Here is a 17,553-nt window from a genome sequence, read left to right as displayed (position 1 = left end):
ACAAGAAGAATAAAGTCTGTGACTTTCACATAAATCACCAAGGCCAGGGTTAAGTGAATCTTGGGTCTATAGCTTTTCCAGAGATTAATAAATCCCTTAGTAGGCTATAGTTCAAACTGCATCAGTTCAAGGTTGTCGCTACTTAAAAGAAATCTACACATTGCCCCTCACCTAGACCTGTTCCGCATCTGTAATGCTGAGTTGTCCAAATGAGAATTCCAGTTAATTGCAAATTCAACCTCTGTTTCCTCCTGAAAATGGCAAGTTATTATACTGTATTTATACTCTATTCAGGTTCTAGAATCAATTGGCTTTTTATTTTCCATTTCCATGAATTTTATTATGCATTAATAGGCAATTTCAGCTCAACTTTTAGTTCGTTAGAAGCAAGGATAGAGAACGCTAGTACTATTTGTTTTTTTTTTTTAATTTAAGTTTTGTATCTATTCTTATTAGTTCTAACAGAAGATAATGTTTATTTATTCCACAAAGTAAATATTATCAGAGTATATTTGCTACAAAATTAGGTCTTTTCTTACCAAGTGTTATGAATCTGGCAAGAGAATACAAACAAGGATGAACTGATCCTCGTATAATATTTATATATAACCCTTCTCTAAATATTTTTTGTTAACTTTATATTTTTGACTGAAAAACCGAAGAAATCTCAACTGTTTTTACCTACACTGATATTTTAAAGCCTAGGACTTTACAAAACCAAATTATAGATGTGCATATATATACAGAAATACATCATACAAAATCTAGATCAGTTTTCTCAAATATACAATAGATATTTTTGGCAATATAAGATCAAAAGTGTAATTCCTTTTCAAATTAGGCATATAGAAACCAGTGATATTAATATTGTGAGTGAAAAGTTACTGCTGCTTCCAGGGTGAAGATATACCTGCTTCATTACACATGTTCATGCAGGTGAATGGACAGTGAGACATCTTTTTTCAGAAAGTATCATATACTGGAAAATTACCTGTTGGAGGCACCTATACTGATCATAACTTTTAACTTGTGAATCTAGGCACATAAGTCTGATTTTACTTTATGGCATTAGCAGGAGGCAATAATTATTTGGGCACTTAAATACCTTAGCCACACACATGTACCTGAAGAAAGAATAAATGTCCAGTTGAAACATTCTAGAGAGATCATTAACACGGAGGGAAATATTTGAATATTCCCTTTCCTCAAATGCAGCCATTGACTCCCCAAGAGACAATTATATTTCACATTTCAGATAGTCCCCCAAATTAGAAATTTAAGCAGCTCAGTTTAGGAACTGTTCTTGAAAATAAACCCAGTTGGAACCACCACACATGTTTCATTTTGCCCTTTCCGGTGGTCATTACAGTCAGTATCAAATTCTCCTATTCATAGTCCATCACTCAGCAGAGGACAGACAGTAAGGAAACCAGGAGGTGAGCCTATTTCAGCAGTGTCCTGCCATGGTAACAGATTCCCATCCCTGCACACATATCATTTTTTACTAGAGAGAATGGAGCTGGGGGAGGGGCGGGAGGGGGGCAAGGGTGAGGACCCTGAATGTTATGTAAAATAGGTTTACAAAAGAGATAAGCATGACTAAAGGGAATGAATGGAGAATATGTGAGTAGTATTCAGTTTGAAAGAGGTAGTTCTCATTTTTATAAGAAAAATTTAATAAAACATATATTTTAGTTATCATTTAACAGAAAAATATTAAAAGTTATTCAGGCTATGCCACATACTCTCATAAAGGGAAATCATTGCACCCTTATAATGAGGAAATGGTCATTTCAACACATCTCAGTACATTGTATAAATTTGGAGCTTAAGGTATATTTTCATTTAGCTGTAAGTGGTTGGTTAATATTAAATTATCATGTGTTTTCACATCAGCATAAATATTGTCATGGTGTTACAGAAGCAACTGTCAGATGAGCAGATAGCTTACATTGGTGTTTTTAGAAGTCTTGTATTTTATGCTTCATTTGCATAATATTAAGTGCTAATAAATGTATGCCAAGTCATCTAAGTGAAGGGGTAGTCCATCACACCTAAGGCATCTAAGGGCACATTACATGTCACACTGGTTCTGCTTACAAATGACCAGCCAAATGGCCAGTTTTCTTTAGTAAAATCTAGTTGTTGAAATGTAAGCCTTCCTGTGAAGTTTACATCAAAAGTAGCCATCCCTAAGACTTAGAGAGGTCCCTTGTGGTTCCCTAAAGGTTCATTGAAGCCAGAGGGAAAAGGAAAAAAATTACTACAATTTGTATCAATGCCTTTTATTATTACTGATCACATTGGAGCCACTGAGATGTCCAAAATCATATCAAAATAAAGACATAGGTTGCTCCTATATGAAGCTCAAACTTTAATATCATAAACAAATGAGGTATTAAAAGGGTGAAAATGTTTTGTAACTATTCATCAGTGATCCTCGTGAAATTTAGTGGTTTCCCTTGACCTGGTTGGTAGCCAGATTTTTCTAAACTCTTTCCTGCTATGATTTTTGAAGGCAAAATACACAAAGCATAGTTCACTGAAAGAATCCTCAAACCTTTTCATTGAGGCATTTACATTTTGATTCTGTTGCTATTTGAAATAGAACATCCACAGGGAGATAATGGGCTGAAATTACAATTGACTTTGGAAAGAATAACAGATTTTGTGCTTCCTCAATCATATAATCAATAGGGAATTCTCTAGTTATGTGAACTACCACTATCTTTTAAGACAATGCTGAGATCTAAATGCAAAATCTATCATTCAGGAGCCTTTTAAGAATTCAAGGCTGTCTCTGAGGAACTTAGCTAGAGATGGATTACACTAATTTACAAATGCAGTTTTCAACCGTGACAAATCAAAGTGATCTGATCTCAGTTCATTTTACTAAGCTGTGCCCATAGGACTCTGAGATATTGAGCTATTTTGTCTACATTATTTTTTAACATCTACAGGTATTTGTGGATGTGTCAATAATGTCTGAATTTCTCGTCTTTTGGCTTTATCTTGAACACAGCTTTTTAGTAAGACCAGCTTTCAGAGCATCATGAAGTAGAAATCAATGCTCCAGAGATTCAGGGAGACCAACATAAGGGAAAATCTCCCAAAACATGGAGGTAGTCTTGCCCATCTCATCCCTCTCTAGAATATAAAATCTCTGAGAAAGGGCTGTGACTGCCTTGTGGACTGCTGTCTCCTAGCATCTGGAAAAATGCCCAGCACAATAGAGGCACTCAGTTAATATTTATTGAATGAATAAACAATTACGTAAATGAATGAAATTAAATAAATGAGTTTTACCTTCTGATAATTTGAAAAAAAATCACCAATTTATTTTATACTGATGGGCATTATAATTTATGAATTACATAATTAGAACCAGAATTGACTCTTCATACTTTTTAGATATATGTATTTGAAATCGGGTACTTCCAAGGGTTCAAGTGTTTGAGAACACTTAGATAGGCATGTTTGCATATTCAGAGTGTTTACAATGAATAAAACTCAGCCTTTCTTGTTATTTTTGAAAGCTCCCTGAGTTATGATCCATACATGGAACTCCATTTATAAACTTTGTAAAATATAATATTTTAATTTTTAAAAAAGAAAATTTAAATTATCAAGCATATTATTAATAATATGTCCTTCAATGTTCATTAACAACTTTTCTCTAAGGCAATTCATTGTGATTAGAGACACCATCTCTAGATCTCCTGCTTTCAAAAAAATCACTTTTCCTTTCTCATTTGATCCTTAGAATATATCTGAGCTAAAGATTAATCATATAGCAATTAAGACTTTTCCATGTGTTTGTTCATCTAACAAACATTTATTGTGTGCCTACTATATGCTAGGTTTTGGATGTAAAATGGCAAACAAGACAAATCTAGCCACCCCTTGGAGTTTGCTGTGAGGAACTCAACACTTGCTCTAGCAGTTAACTTGAGTTTACCATCTCATGGTTCCTTCTTCACAGCTGATAGGAGAAATGAAATCCCTTATGCCATGGAAATCATAAAAGGCTCTCTGCACATATTTATGTAAGCTTGTTTTTCGAAAATACCACACAAATATGCTGCTCAAGGAATCCAAAACCATAGTTAGATGCCACTGAGGTAGGTACTAATTTACTCATAACTGACACATAGCTCTTACTAAGTTCTGTGCTCAGGACACTCATAGACTCTATCACTGAATCCCTTCAACAACTCTCTTTAGTAGGTTCCATTTTATCAACAAGAAAACTGAAGCACAGGTTTGTGACCTGTCCAAGGTCACACAGCAGATGGAACTGGGATTTGAACCCACACAGTGTAACACGAGAGCTCATATGTCTTCTCATTTTCTGTGGCTTGGGGGATACCATTACATTAAAATAAATGTGTCACTGTATATAAAAAGTACTTTGAAATTGTAGTATACAAAGAGATTAGTGAAGTGTGATCAGCAAACCACAGCAGTGGCAGAAACAGAGTGGGAACTTAATCTTATGTTGCAGCTTACTCTCATGAAGAATATATCAAGCCAGGGAAATGGATAAACATACAGATTCAGACAGTTTCTGACATGCGATAAATATTGCAATGACTTTTCAGAATTATTTGTTGTTAGCCACTGTGTCTATTTGGTGCTACAAAAAAATCTGAAAGAAACAAAATCCCTTGCTATAAGGGCTTATCATAATTACACAGTGTGGAGATGAGTCAAGGATGTTTCACATTTATGGGGAAAGATTGGGCGATAGTAATACTATTTTCTCACCATTGCATGTGATTGTGTCTTTCTAATTGTTTTCATTATTTTTCTGAAAGAGCTGCAAAATTGTGCAGTGGTTCAACCTGACCAAAGTGGTATTATGCTGCTGGGAAGTAAAAGTACTAGATACCAGATTGGAAGTACTGTCTTCATTATCAAATTTAAATTCCTTTAAAGCATGAATATAGAGGGATTTTTAAATGCTCCAGACCCCTGATTATTTGGATGTTAAGTTTTTCATGTTTCTCCTTTACAGACCACACCGTGAGATCATGCTACTGAGGGGTTAGGTTCTAAAACCAATGTGAAAGGCAGAAATTGAGATTGGGCTAACATTATTACCACAATCATGTAGATCAGTGTCCATACTTCTAGAGGTGAGCAAGAACTGATGCCTTTGGGAAGAGTAAATTCACAGCTCCCATCTCAGTCATCAAACAAGAGGAATCATATTCATTATTTAAATTTGTTCTCTCTCTGGCCCCTCACAGTTAAATGAGCATGTAATGCAACTTAAATGCTGGTTCCTATTTGTGGAAGCAAGGAGTCTTCTTATGAAGATTTTTTATTATCTCCTCATTCTTTCTTATTACCAACTAATTACTCCTTTAAATAATTAAAATTTTGGAAAGTTTAACTTCACATGTAATACAGCACTAAGGAAACTCATAAGTCTTTTGTCTAAAGCCATACTTTATTTCTACTTCTCTCGACACCTTTATTTTTACTGGAGATACTGCTATTCTCTGTACAGATTTACTGATCTTCCTTATTTGTCATTCACGTCAGTTCTTAGATTCTTTAGATTTTTATTTTGGGAAAGTCTCCAACTGTCTTCTCTTACACATTTTTTAATATTCCTACCTATGAATGGGATTCCCTGGTGGCTCAGATGGTAAAGCGTCTGCCTGCAATGCAGGAGACCTGGGTTCGATCCCTGGGTTGGGAAGATCCCCTGGAGAAGGAAATGGCAACCCACTCTTTTGTGAGCTTTAAACTCTTTTCCCAATTAGCATGTATACCCATATATATTTCTCTATATCTTGATGCTTGATAACTCCCCCTGTATTTATTCCTTTGCTCAAAATCTTCCAAGGGGTCCCTCAAAAAACAAATGTAAGATTTCTACTCAAGACTCTAAACCAAAATACTAACATGATGATGGAAAAGAACTTTATAGTGTCCTCCCCTCACAAAGGCAAAACATAGAACATGAAATGTGATGGTATGAAAATCTGGTACATGGTCTATGAAATACCATCATGGGGTTCTATGACACTGAAAAATATTGCAAGTTTTCTTCAAGATGAAATCAAATGCAATGAGAGACTACCAGTGTTCTGTGGTGAAGATACAGGACTATATTAGATTATGACCTAAAAATTCCAAAATATTTGCTTGTGGTGGTGATGGTTGTATGTGTGCGTGTGTGAGAGAGAGAGAGAGAATGTGCAGGGTTAGGCTAAGACGCTAACATTTGTTCAGTTGCTAAGTCATGTATGACTTTCTTCAACCCCATAGACTGTAGCACAGCAGGCTTCACAATGTTCTCCAGGCAAGAATACTGGAGTGGGTTGCCATTTCCTTCTTCAGGGGATCTTCCTGGATCAGGGGTCAAAGCCTCCTACATTGGCAGGCTGATTCTTTACCACTGAGGCACTAAGGAAGCCCTATGCTAACATTTTTTTTTTTTTTTTTAAGTCGCTCAGTCATGTCTGACTCTTAGCAACAATTCTCCAGGCCAGAATACTGGTGTGGGTAGACTTTCCCTTCTCCAGGGGATCTTCCCAACCCAGGAATTGAACCCAGGTCTCCCACATTGCAGGCGGATTCTTTACCAGCTGAGCCACAAGGGAAGCCCAAGAATACTGAAGTGGGTAGCCTATCCCTTCTCCAGCAGATCTTCCCGACCCAGGAATCGAACTGGAGTCTCCTGCATTGCAGTTGGATTCTTTACCAACTGAGCTATGAGGGAAACCCCATGCTGCAAGACAGAGAATGGGTAAAAGCGCTATCTAGTTGGGAAATACGCATCTCAAACCATACTTGGGCCTAATGCATGGTTTGAGGTGCGTATTTCCTGACTATACAGCACTGTTTTTACCCATTCTCTGTCTTGCCATCCAAGTTGACCACTACCTATTCCTGGAAACTCCCGAACGTTTCTTCCCCTGAGCTTTTGATTATTTCTGAAATGCCTCTCCTTCCCCTGAAAAAAAATCCTCAACTTTCGTGGCCCATTTCAGATGGTGCTTCTTCCAAGAAGCTTTTTCTAATTTTTCCAGGTCTGATGTTATCTTCTCCATCATCAAATCTCATTGTGGTGTCTGCGCCCCTCCTTAGTGGTTTTCTTTGCTTGTCTTACGTATATCCATTTGTGTCTTTATATCTCGATTTCCCCTGAAATGACTAATTACGTAAGGCATGAGTGCTTAATATTTCATAAAAGAAATTACCTTTCACTCGTCAACTTCACAGAGTTGCTTCCAGATTATTTTGGGGGCTTATCTCAATTCTCAGAAGCTTACTCATGAAGTACATGTGAACTGAGAACTCGACACCAGAACTTTTAAAGAGAAAAAAGTCTTAATTATTGAGAAATTTTTATTTTTTTTAAATAGAACATAAATATAAAAGCAGAGACATCACTTTGCCAACCATCACTAAAGGTCTGTATAGTCAAAGCTATGGTTTTCCCAGTAGTATGTACAGATGTGAGAGTTGGACCATGAAGAACTGAGCACTGAAGAATTGATGCTTTCAAATTGTGGTGCTGGAGAAGACTTGAGAGTCCCCTGGACTGCAAAGGGATCAAACCAGTCAATTCTAAAGGAAATCAACCCTGAATATTCACTGGAAGGACTGATGCTGAAGCTTTACCTGATGCTGATACTGGCCACCTGATGCAAACAACCAACTCACTGGAAAAAACCCTGAATCTGGAGGTTGATGTAAACAATGTAGATGACCATCACCACCACCAATCCCTCTGCACACGTACCCAATGTTTTATTGCTGGCTTATCCCCACATATTTGGTTGCTTATTCCATGGGAGAAATGATAAAGGCTAAAACTGGGTTTAAAGTCAACAGCCAAACAAGATGGGCACCATGGTACCACTTCCAACTGGACTCTAGTCCTATATTAATGGTCCTCTCCATGGCTGCTCTCCAAAGGAACACAGAACTACCTACTCTTCGTTAGTCCTTCCCCACCTCCAGACTCTCCCAGATCACTGCATTTGGAATGGGGGTTTGAGAGAATAATTACTATTGTCTCGACTGCTTTAGTTTATCCTGAAAAATAAAAGTTAATCAAAATCATAACATTTCACTAGTGTTAGTCACATATTGTAGTGTTTTTTTTTTAGGTGGGGCCAGCACAAAGTTTTATCTGTGTGTGACGTTTATATAACAATATGTTCAACATTTAATTTAAATATGATATTTATTTAATCCCTCCCTCCCAACCCCAAAGAAAAACCCACAGTATCCTAAAGGAAAATTCCCACACTTAGACTAAGAACTGCACTTCTTTTTTTTTTTTCCCTTTCTTTGTGTTAAAATGATTACAAACAGAATTTCAAGAAATATCCTACATGAATACAATTTCAAATTTCAAAGTGTTTAATTGCTACCTGTCCAATAAATCTTGCTTCCTATGGGCTTTTTTTCATTAACTGTATTTTATCTAAACAGCTGTAAGAGTGAGAGGCTAATGGCTGCCACAGAAGGAGACCCTTACCAGGTCTATACCTCAATTTTTGATAACACAACTTTTCCAGCACCTGGTCCTTAGCTTTGCAGACCCAGGCTCATTTTTTTCCCTCCTAGGAAATCCAGGGACAGTCTCAGCAAACATCTGTCTTCTCAGAATAATTACTAATAGCACCCCCTTTAACGCTCAGAAGTGCCCCAATTTAGACAACACAAGATGTTGTCAACCTACTTAGAAATGATAAAGCCCTAGGATGATGATTCTTATTAACCTTCTTCAATTCACAGGTTGATTGGGAGGATTCTGTTTCATTGCAAGTAAACAAAACAAAATTCAATAGAGCTTGAGTGAAAAAGGAATTCACTACTGGCAGAGCAGGTCAGGTCTGAGATCTCACTGTTGACAGAATCCTCAGCTCTTCTCAGCTCTTTCCTAAGCTCTGCTTGTCCCTCCTCTTTTTGTTTGTGACCCTTGTTCTCCTTGCAACTTGGTTTCTCTTCCTTGTCTGTTCCTCCCTGAGTCTTTGCACCATCCGGCATAGGTCCTTATAGCTCTTAATCTAAAAAGGAAACTGGATTCTCATTCTTACAGTCATATCATATAGGCAGACTCTGAATGGCCGTACTTGGCTCTGGTGCTCACCTCCTGAGGCACTATAGGAAAAAGGTGGCATGATTGGCTAGCCTAGGTCACACCCACATGCCTACTGGGTATCATTTATTAGCTGCAGGAAATCCAGGAAGAGTAGCATACTAACAGTTCTATTCAAGACAAGTTACGAAAAGAACCACAAAGTAACACAGCTAGCAAAAAGGGGGTTCACCTACAGGTGAGATAACACAATACCCAGTGAATTTGAAGAATCTTCTTAGATACCAATTTAAATGGATGGTAAAATCTGAGTAGGATTTGAGAGGTATGGAAGGAGTCTGGAATAGCTTTGAGACAGACATTGCTTGGAGGAGGAGCACTATCTCCAATCTTGGGTTAAAACAAGAATCATGCATCAGTTTTAACTCTGAAGCCCACCAGCTTACGCTGAGCTCCGACAGGAAGTCCTTGTAGGTTTGGCTGTCTGCGGTTCTCCAAGTGTCCGTAATCAGTCGCCCATCGGCTCAGTAGCTGAGGTTCTAGGTTGGTTGACTCCCAACTGAGGTGCCTCAGCAGTCCTGTACATGGTGTCTTATCCTCCATCAGGATAGTCTGGGCTTGGCAAAGGGAAAGAAATCAAGAGATAGCAGGGAGGTGGGAGGGGGGTTCAGGATGGGGAACACATGCACACCCATGGCTGGTTCATGTGAATGTATGGCAAAAACCACCACAATATTGTAAAGTAATTCACCTCCAATTAAAATAAATTTTAAAAAAAAAAAAAGAGAGATAGCAAAAGCAAAAGTCCACAAAGCCTTTTTTGAGAGTTAAGACTCAGACTGACACAATGTCACCTCCACTACATTCTTCTGACAAAAGCAAGTCACAAGACCATCCCACGTCCAAGGATCAGGGGTGAACTCTATCTTTTGAAAAGAGAAGTTCATTGCAAAGGGCATGCATGCACAGAGGGACAGAAAACTGAACCATTTTTGCAGTCAATCCACGAGTACCCTTTCACTGAAATAAGATGATTGGAAACGCATCCTCAGTAGACAAAGTTAACAGAGTTAACAGGTAACATTTATTAAGTGCTTACCGTGTTCCAAGTATTCTTCTAAGAGCTTCATGGATATTAGCACATTTTAATCCTTGCAAAGTCTTTCAGAGACATAGACTGCCTGCATATGGAAGTCTAGATATGGCTTCCTTATTAGAAAAGGAAGCAGCTGAGTAAAGGTCAGGACTCTGGATTGCTGTCCCTCATCAGAAGTCAGACTACTCTGCATAGCTGCTGCTTGGGTTCCCAGCAGCCTGTGTAGAAAGCAACAGCGAACAGGATGATGTATCAGTCAGGGTTCTCCAGAGAAACAGAACCAATAATATAGATGTATATAAGAGGAGACTTATACGAATTGGCTCCTGTGACTATGGAGGCTGAGAAGTTGCAAGACTGGCCATCTGCAAACTGGAGAACCAGGAGCACCTGTGTTAGATGCCAGGCGAAGACAGATGTCCCAATCCAAGCAGAGAGTAAATTCACCCTTCCTCTGCCTTCTTGTTCTTCTCTGGCCCTTAATGGATTGGATGACTACCCACTTGCACAGGTGAGAGTGATAATTGCTTGGTTTACTGATTCCAGTGCTAACCTCTTCCAGAAACACCCTCACAGACACACCAGGAAACATTTTAGCAGGTCTCTGGGAACTGCTTAGTCCAGTCAAGTTGACACATAAAATTAATCATCACAGGTGGTTTCAACCTTTTCTTCTCAAACAGAATGCAATCCACTAAGGCAGACATAATAGGATGTTGAGAGAATTTGGTTTTCTGTTGGCTAGAATTATGGCTAAAGTCCAAAGCCGAAATCAGAAATTACCATACGGTCCCATAATCTAAAGAAAACCTTGGACTTTCTAAGAGGTAGTAGAACTAGCCCAACTCACTTCAACCCCTCAGGTACCACCAAACAGGGGAGAGAGGGAAAGAGAGATATAGGAAATGCAGTTTTTGGAGAGAGAGCTTTCAGTCTCCACCTCCATTCTTAACCAGGCCAAGCTATGTGAGAGAGGGGAGCTTCAAGACAATCTCTCATAAAGAGCAGAGGTGACTTTAAGGGAAAAAAATCGCTAGAAACTCACTCCCCAGCTGGAAGATTGCAGAAATCTATCATTCCCCAATGTTGCCATTGCTTCTGCAGCTGAGTGCCCTGAGAATTAGGAGAATTTTGAGACAGGTTCCTTGAGGAGTGTGGACATACAGAAATAAAGAGACTGAAGGTTGTGGGGCCCCATGCAAGGTTTGTGCTGGCAGGATTTGCAGGGAATGTGGTACCTGAGAAGAAGGTGCAGACAAATGTCCACTTCATCCCCATTCCCTTTGACCCTCAAGGTTCACAGATGAGGGCGGCCTCAGAAGTATCACTTTGTCCGTGTGATGAAGTGTGGAACTTAGAGGAGGGGCTTGGCTGTTATATCAGTGTCAGGTCACTATGTGCGTGCGTGCTAAGTCACTTCAGTCCTGTCCAACTCTTCGAGACCCTATGAACTGTACCCCACTAAGTGAATCCTCTGTACATAGGATTCACCAGACAAGAATACTGGAGTGGGTTGCCATTTCCTTCTCCAGGGGATCTTCCAACCCAGGGATCCAACCCGAGTCTCCAGCAGCTCCTGCATTGCAGGCAGATTCTTTACTACTGAGCCACTGGGGAAGCCCTGTCAGGTAATCTTACAAGCTGCTAAATACTTATTCTCACTGACTTTGCCTCTGACCAGTAGCAAACCTCATGGGCCAGAAAGAATCTATCAACCATACTTTGAACATCAGCTTATGTACACTCTGTAGAATTGTGTACCAAACATAACGATTGCAATTTTAAGTAAAATCAGATTTAATTTCAATAAAATAAGCTACCAGAAAATTGTACATTCTGTCGATGATATTGCCAATAAGGACTGCAAGGGAGAAAGTCACCAAAACATTGCTGGGGGAAAAAAAAAGATTAGAAACAAAAAACCCCACAAGGTATAGAGATTCTTCAATAAACCCATAAACCTGTCATAATTGTTACATTCTAATTTTGAACTTTTACAAAATCCTTTTGTGAGTGCTTGAGTGAAGTGAGTGAAGTCGCTCAGTCGTGTCCGACTCTTTGTGACCCCATGGACTATAGCCCATCAGGCTCCTCAGTTCATGGAATTTTCCAGGCAAGAGTACGGGAATGGGTTGCCATTTCCTTCTCCATTGCGAGTGCTTACCTCAGATTAAAGTCCTAACAAAGGACTTGCTTCAAAATTTAATCAATCAGGTAACAGTGTGACCGAACCAAGGGTTCACTGCCAGAGGCTCACAGAATCCAGTATTATGGCACTGGTTTTTGAGAGGTCCACCTGCAAGGAGACAGGAGGAGGGGCTCAAATATGTCTTCCCAACCTGGGATGAGTTCAAGCATATTATGAATTGGAGAGCAGGGCTAGTATGTAGAAGCACTGGCGGGGCAGGTTCCCACTGGAGGGCTTTGGGATTTGGCCATTCAGCAACTAAACGACAACACAGTACAGAGGCTTCAGCACACAATCTAACGAGGTTTCAGACCATTCACTTCTTCAGGCTCCAGTCAAGTTCTGGACCTTTGGCTCCCCATAACTTTGGTTCCAGGTAGTGTTTAAGGTTATAATATTTCCTCCATGCATGCTCCAGCTGTGTGACTTGCAATTTTGTTGTTTTTCTGCAAAACACCGCAGCATCTTGTTAGAACAGGACTGAGCCGGTTTGGGGCTGGTTCTGTGGTTACTGGCTTCCTTTTTGGCTCAGCTGGTAAAGAATCCGCCTGCAATGGGGGAGACCTGGATTCTGTCCCTCGGTTGGGAAAATCCCCTGGAGAAGGAAAAGGCTACTCACACCAGTATTCTGGCCTGGAGTATTCCATGGACTGTATAGCCCACGGTGTCGCAAAGCGTCGGACACGACTGAGCAGCTTTCACTTTCTGTGGTTACAGGAGCCTGGTATGATGTGATTTCCGTTGCGTTATGATTTCTACTCGTCGTGTGTGAAACTCAGAGGATTTTAGCTGAGTACAACAATAATTCAAAATGGAGTCACAGCGGCCAGTGTGGACTGCGATTGTTAGTTGTTTTGAAACGTCCAGTATAGGACGGTGAGGGTGTTGTTTTAGATAATAAATTTGTCTAATAATGTCCATGGAAAGACTTCACTGAAACTGAAGGGGATCTCATAGAGGCAAGACCCCGGAGGGCATAATTGTTTCACCCTACCAACGGACTCGTTACAACGAGGCCATGAACGAATTGAGCAGACTTGAAGCTGTTGAGAGCTGTTCCAAAGGGATGCTGCCGGAAGCTCTGTCGGTGCAGAAGGCATCTTCCGGATGAGCGTGAGACCTGTTGCTAAACTGGAGACCTTCTGTCAGGCTGAGATGCCACTTGCTGGATCTCTCTCCAGAGTGGTTTGTAACCTTGTTTTCTCTTTTTTTGCATGACTAACTTTGTGCAGGAGAAGGCAATGGCACCCCACTCCAGTACTCTTGCCTGGAAAATCCCATGGACGGAGGGGCCTGGTGGGCTGCAGTCCATGGGTCGCTAGGAGTCAGACACGACTGAGCGACTTCGCTTTCACTTTTCACTTTCATGCATTGGAGAAGGAAATGGCAACCCACTCCAGTATTCTTGCCTTGGAGAATCCCAGGGACGGGGAGCCTGGTGGGCTGCGGTCTATGGGGTCGCACGGAGTCGGACACGACTGAAGTGACTTAGCAGCAGCAGCAACTTTGTGCAAGGTTGTGTGATTGTGTGCCATAAACTGAGTATATTGGTAAATTGAATATTCACTGCCCTTTGTATATTTCCGATCTCCTGATTCTTACCTCTGGGTCCTGTGACACAGCCCTGAATGATATTATTTATAACAAAAAATACAGTTATCCCTCCATATCTTCTAGGTCTGCATCCAAGGATTCAGCAACTTCAGATAGAAAATATTGGGAAAAAAGTTTTCGTAAAGTTAGAAAAAGTAACCCTCAAATTTGCCACACACCTGAAACTATTTCCATAGCATTTACATTTTATTTACAACTATTTCCATAACATTTACATTGTAATAGGTATTAAAAGTAAAATATAGGTGGTTTAAAGTGAATCAAATGATGTGCTGCATAGTTTATATGCAAACGCTACACCATTTTATGTGAGACTTGAGCGTCCTTGGGTTTTGGTATCCTTGGGCGTCCTGGAACCAATCTCTCTTGAATACACAGTTAGGACTGTATTTGGTCTTTAACCCCCTTCCTGGCATAAAGCCCCTAAAACCCTTGGTGTTTCCTGTGATGAGAACAAAGATGTCTTTTGTTATGTTAATGAAATAGTTTTTGGAAACAATTAGATTTTTAAAAAGTTTTTTAAATTGAAGTATAGTTTTTTTTTTTTTTTACAGTACTTAAGGTGTACAGCAAAGTTGATTTCAGTTATAGATCTGTTAGAATCTTTTTCAGATTCCTTTCCATTATAGGTTATTACAAGATATCAAATACAGTTTTCTGTTGTTTATAAATCTTTATTGTTATCTATTATGTGTGTGCCTGTGTGCGTGCTTCCCAAGTGGCATTAATGCCAATGCAGGAGACATAAGAGACTCAGGTTCTATCCCTAGGTCAGGCAGATCCCTTGGAGGAGGGCACAGCAACCCATTCCAGTAATTTTGCCTGGGGAATTCCATGGGCTGAGAAACCTGGCAGGCTATAGTCCATTGGTCACAAAGAGTCAGACACAACTGAAGTGATTTAGCATAGCACATACACGTGTGTGTCTGTGTGTATTAGTATATATCTGTTAATCTCAAATTCCCAATCCTCCCCTCCCCATTCCACTTTGGTAACCATAAGTTTGTTTTCTATGTCTGTGAGCCTGTTTCTGTTTTGTAAATAAATTCATTTGTATTATTTTTTAGACTCCACATGTAAGTTATATCATATGGTATTTGTCATTGTCTGATTTAGTGTGATAATCCATGTTGCTGCAAATGGCAGTGTTTGGTTCTTTTTGATGATTGAGTAATATTCCATTATATATATGTTTATATATCTTCTTTATATATTCATCTGTTGGTGGAAATTTAGGTTGCTTCCATATCTTGATTATTGTAAATAGTGCTGCTATGAACATTGGGGTGCATGTATTTTTTCAGATTAGAGTTTTCATCTTTTTTGGATTTATGCCCAGGAAGGGGATTGCTGAATCATATGGCAACTCCATTTTTAGTTTCTAAAGGAACCTCCATACTGTTCTCTGTAGTGTCTGCACCAACTTACAGCCCATCAACAGTGTAGGAGGGTTTCCTTTCCTCTACACCCTCTCCAGCATTTATTTATTTGTAGACTTTTTGATGACGGCCATTCTGACCAGTATGAAGTGGTAGCTCATTATAGTTTTGATCTGCATATCTCTAATAATTAGTGATGGAAGCCCCCTGGTTTCTCTAATGCATGAACTTGAAAAGTGAAAGTGAAGTTGCTCAGTTGTGTCCGACTCTTAGGGACCCCATGGACTGCAGCCTACCAGGCACCTCCATCCATGGGATTTTCCAGGCAAGAGTACTGGAGTGGGGTGCCATTGCCTTCTCCAATAATTAGTGATGGAAGCCCCCGGGTTTTTATTCTTAGAGGAAATTAATTACTATTGAGTGTGTGAGAGAGAAAGAGACCTTGCTTTATAAGAATTGAGAAGGAACTCATCCTTGGTAACAGTTACAGTGAAGGTGTGTATAAGGGTAGATCCTGGTTTTGAGGGGCCTGAAACTTATACTGAGGAGCGTTGGAAAACAAAACTTGTTAAGAAAAGTAATTTAAAAACTATGTGAAAATCTGCATATTTATTTAGTGTGAGAATAGAAATCACAAGAAATTACAAAGTCACAACTTGACAAATACCATAAAATCCAGATATTACATAATTCCTAACTTTCCCTTTCTTGATCTTTTGTTCTTTTTCTTCTCTCTCTTTTTTCTTTTTGGTGTCTACTCTTTGAATTGCCTCATGATACAACATTGATTTAAAAATGTTTTCCATGAAAAAAATAGATCTTTCAGCCATCTCCTTGAAATTTGGTTGATTAAACTTTGTTTTGTTTTTAAATTTTTGGAAGTTGAGATGAATTTCTTACAACTTTATAACATATTTGGAACATCAAATTAATTTTTTAGGGCTGTGATTCATTTGGAAAACTTTCTGTCATATATAAATCATAAATTCACAGGACAGTTTTTGCTCAGTGATTTATCTTAATATTAATTCTATTTGAATTGACAATACTCATAAAAAATTAACAAAGAGGAACGTCAGTTACACAGAGTCTGGAAGCCAGAACAGGCGCTCTCATGCCCTGCAAGTATAGCAGAGCCCATCTGGAAGGAGAAAGACTCCCCTTCTTTCTTGGCAGAGGGCTTCAGCCAGTGAAAAGCTCTGGACTCTGGCACAGCCCTCTAGACTTCCTTTTTCCCTCTGTGCTCTTCTCTTGCTATTCAGGGACTTGCGTGTGGCTCACCATGGTTGCAGACCCCAAATTGCAGTTCTCTGCTGATCACAAATAAACTCATCCTTGCTGCGGAAATACCGGGCAGTTGCTTCATTTTAGGACAACAGTCTGTAAACACTTTGATATCGGTGTCCTCACTGTGATATAGTGGTAGTACATGACAAGTTTTTAAAGGTTTCTTCTTCTGTCAGTGTTTCTTATCAAATCTACAAAAAAGCAAATCTTTTCCCACTCTGTTCATATGAAATATTAAAACATTCTTTTGACTGGATTATCTAGCAAGCCAAGAGCTTACTTACTAATTGCATTCAAGCTTGTCTTTTCTTTACCTCTTAATGAATTGCTTTTTGGGTAGGATCTGATTTTATTGTTTCTGTTGCTATAATTTTCTCTTCAACGTCAGATTAAATGGTATTGATTTTAATCACTCATTTTTGTGACCTTTTCTTTTCATATTTCAGTCATATGAACTGGAATGTCCTCTCAGCTCATCATTAAATACATTTTAAAGTGACAAAATTATATCCATAAATATCCATATCAAGAGTTTATAATTTCTCACTTTATTGAAACATTCCAAGCTGTCTTTATAAATCACAGATAAAATGGAGTATCTGTAACTCAACGTACTCTTGGCCTAAACTCAAAATGCCCAAGGCCACTGGAGGGGAAATATAAAGAAGGACCAGTCATGGTGAAAAATGGTTTTAACAGCTTACATTAAAAGACTTTATTTTTTGCAAATCGTATAGAAACACATGATGGTGTGGAAACGTTTGCTAGGGCCCCTCGCAGGGCTGGCTGCTGTGGGGAGCCCAAAGCTTAAGTGTCATTAATTTCACAGTCATCCTGCTTCTGCTTACAGATTTTCAGAGTTACTTGCATGTGGGTAGAGTAAGCCTACCTCCTGCTGGGTGTGCATATGATTTAGGGG

The 17,553-nt window shown here is 39.2% G+C and overlaps 1 long non-coding RNA gene across 1 annotated transcript; it reads right to left on the bottom strand.

Annotated features, from left to right (window-relative positions):
* Window positions 1-370: 370 nt before the first annotated feature.
* Window positions 371-5,858, bottom strand: LOC133247164 (uncharacterized). Its single transcript, XR_009736285.1, has 2 exons — window positions 1,335-5,858; window positions 371-1,297 (listed from the first exon to the last, which is right to left on the bottom strand). It is a non-coding gene; the product is annotated as an uncharacterized LOC133247164 (long non-coding RNA).
* Between the last annotated feature and the right edge of the window lie 11,695 nt (window positions 5,859-17,553).

This window comes from Bos javanicus, chromosome 5 (assembly GCF_032452875.1).
Source record: "Bos javanicus breed banteng chromosome 5, ARS-OSU_banteng_1.0, whole genome shotgun sequence".
NCBI classification, from domain to species: Eukaryota; Metazoa; Chordata; class Mammalia; order Artiodactyla; family Bovidae; genus Bos; species Bos javanicus.
The sequence above is the reverse complement of the archived record's forward strand: the minus strand, read 5'-3'. Positions and strand labels throughout refer to the sequence as shown.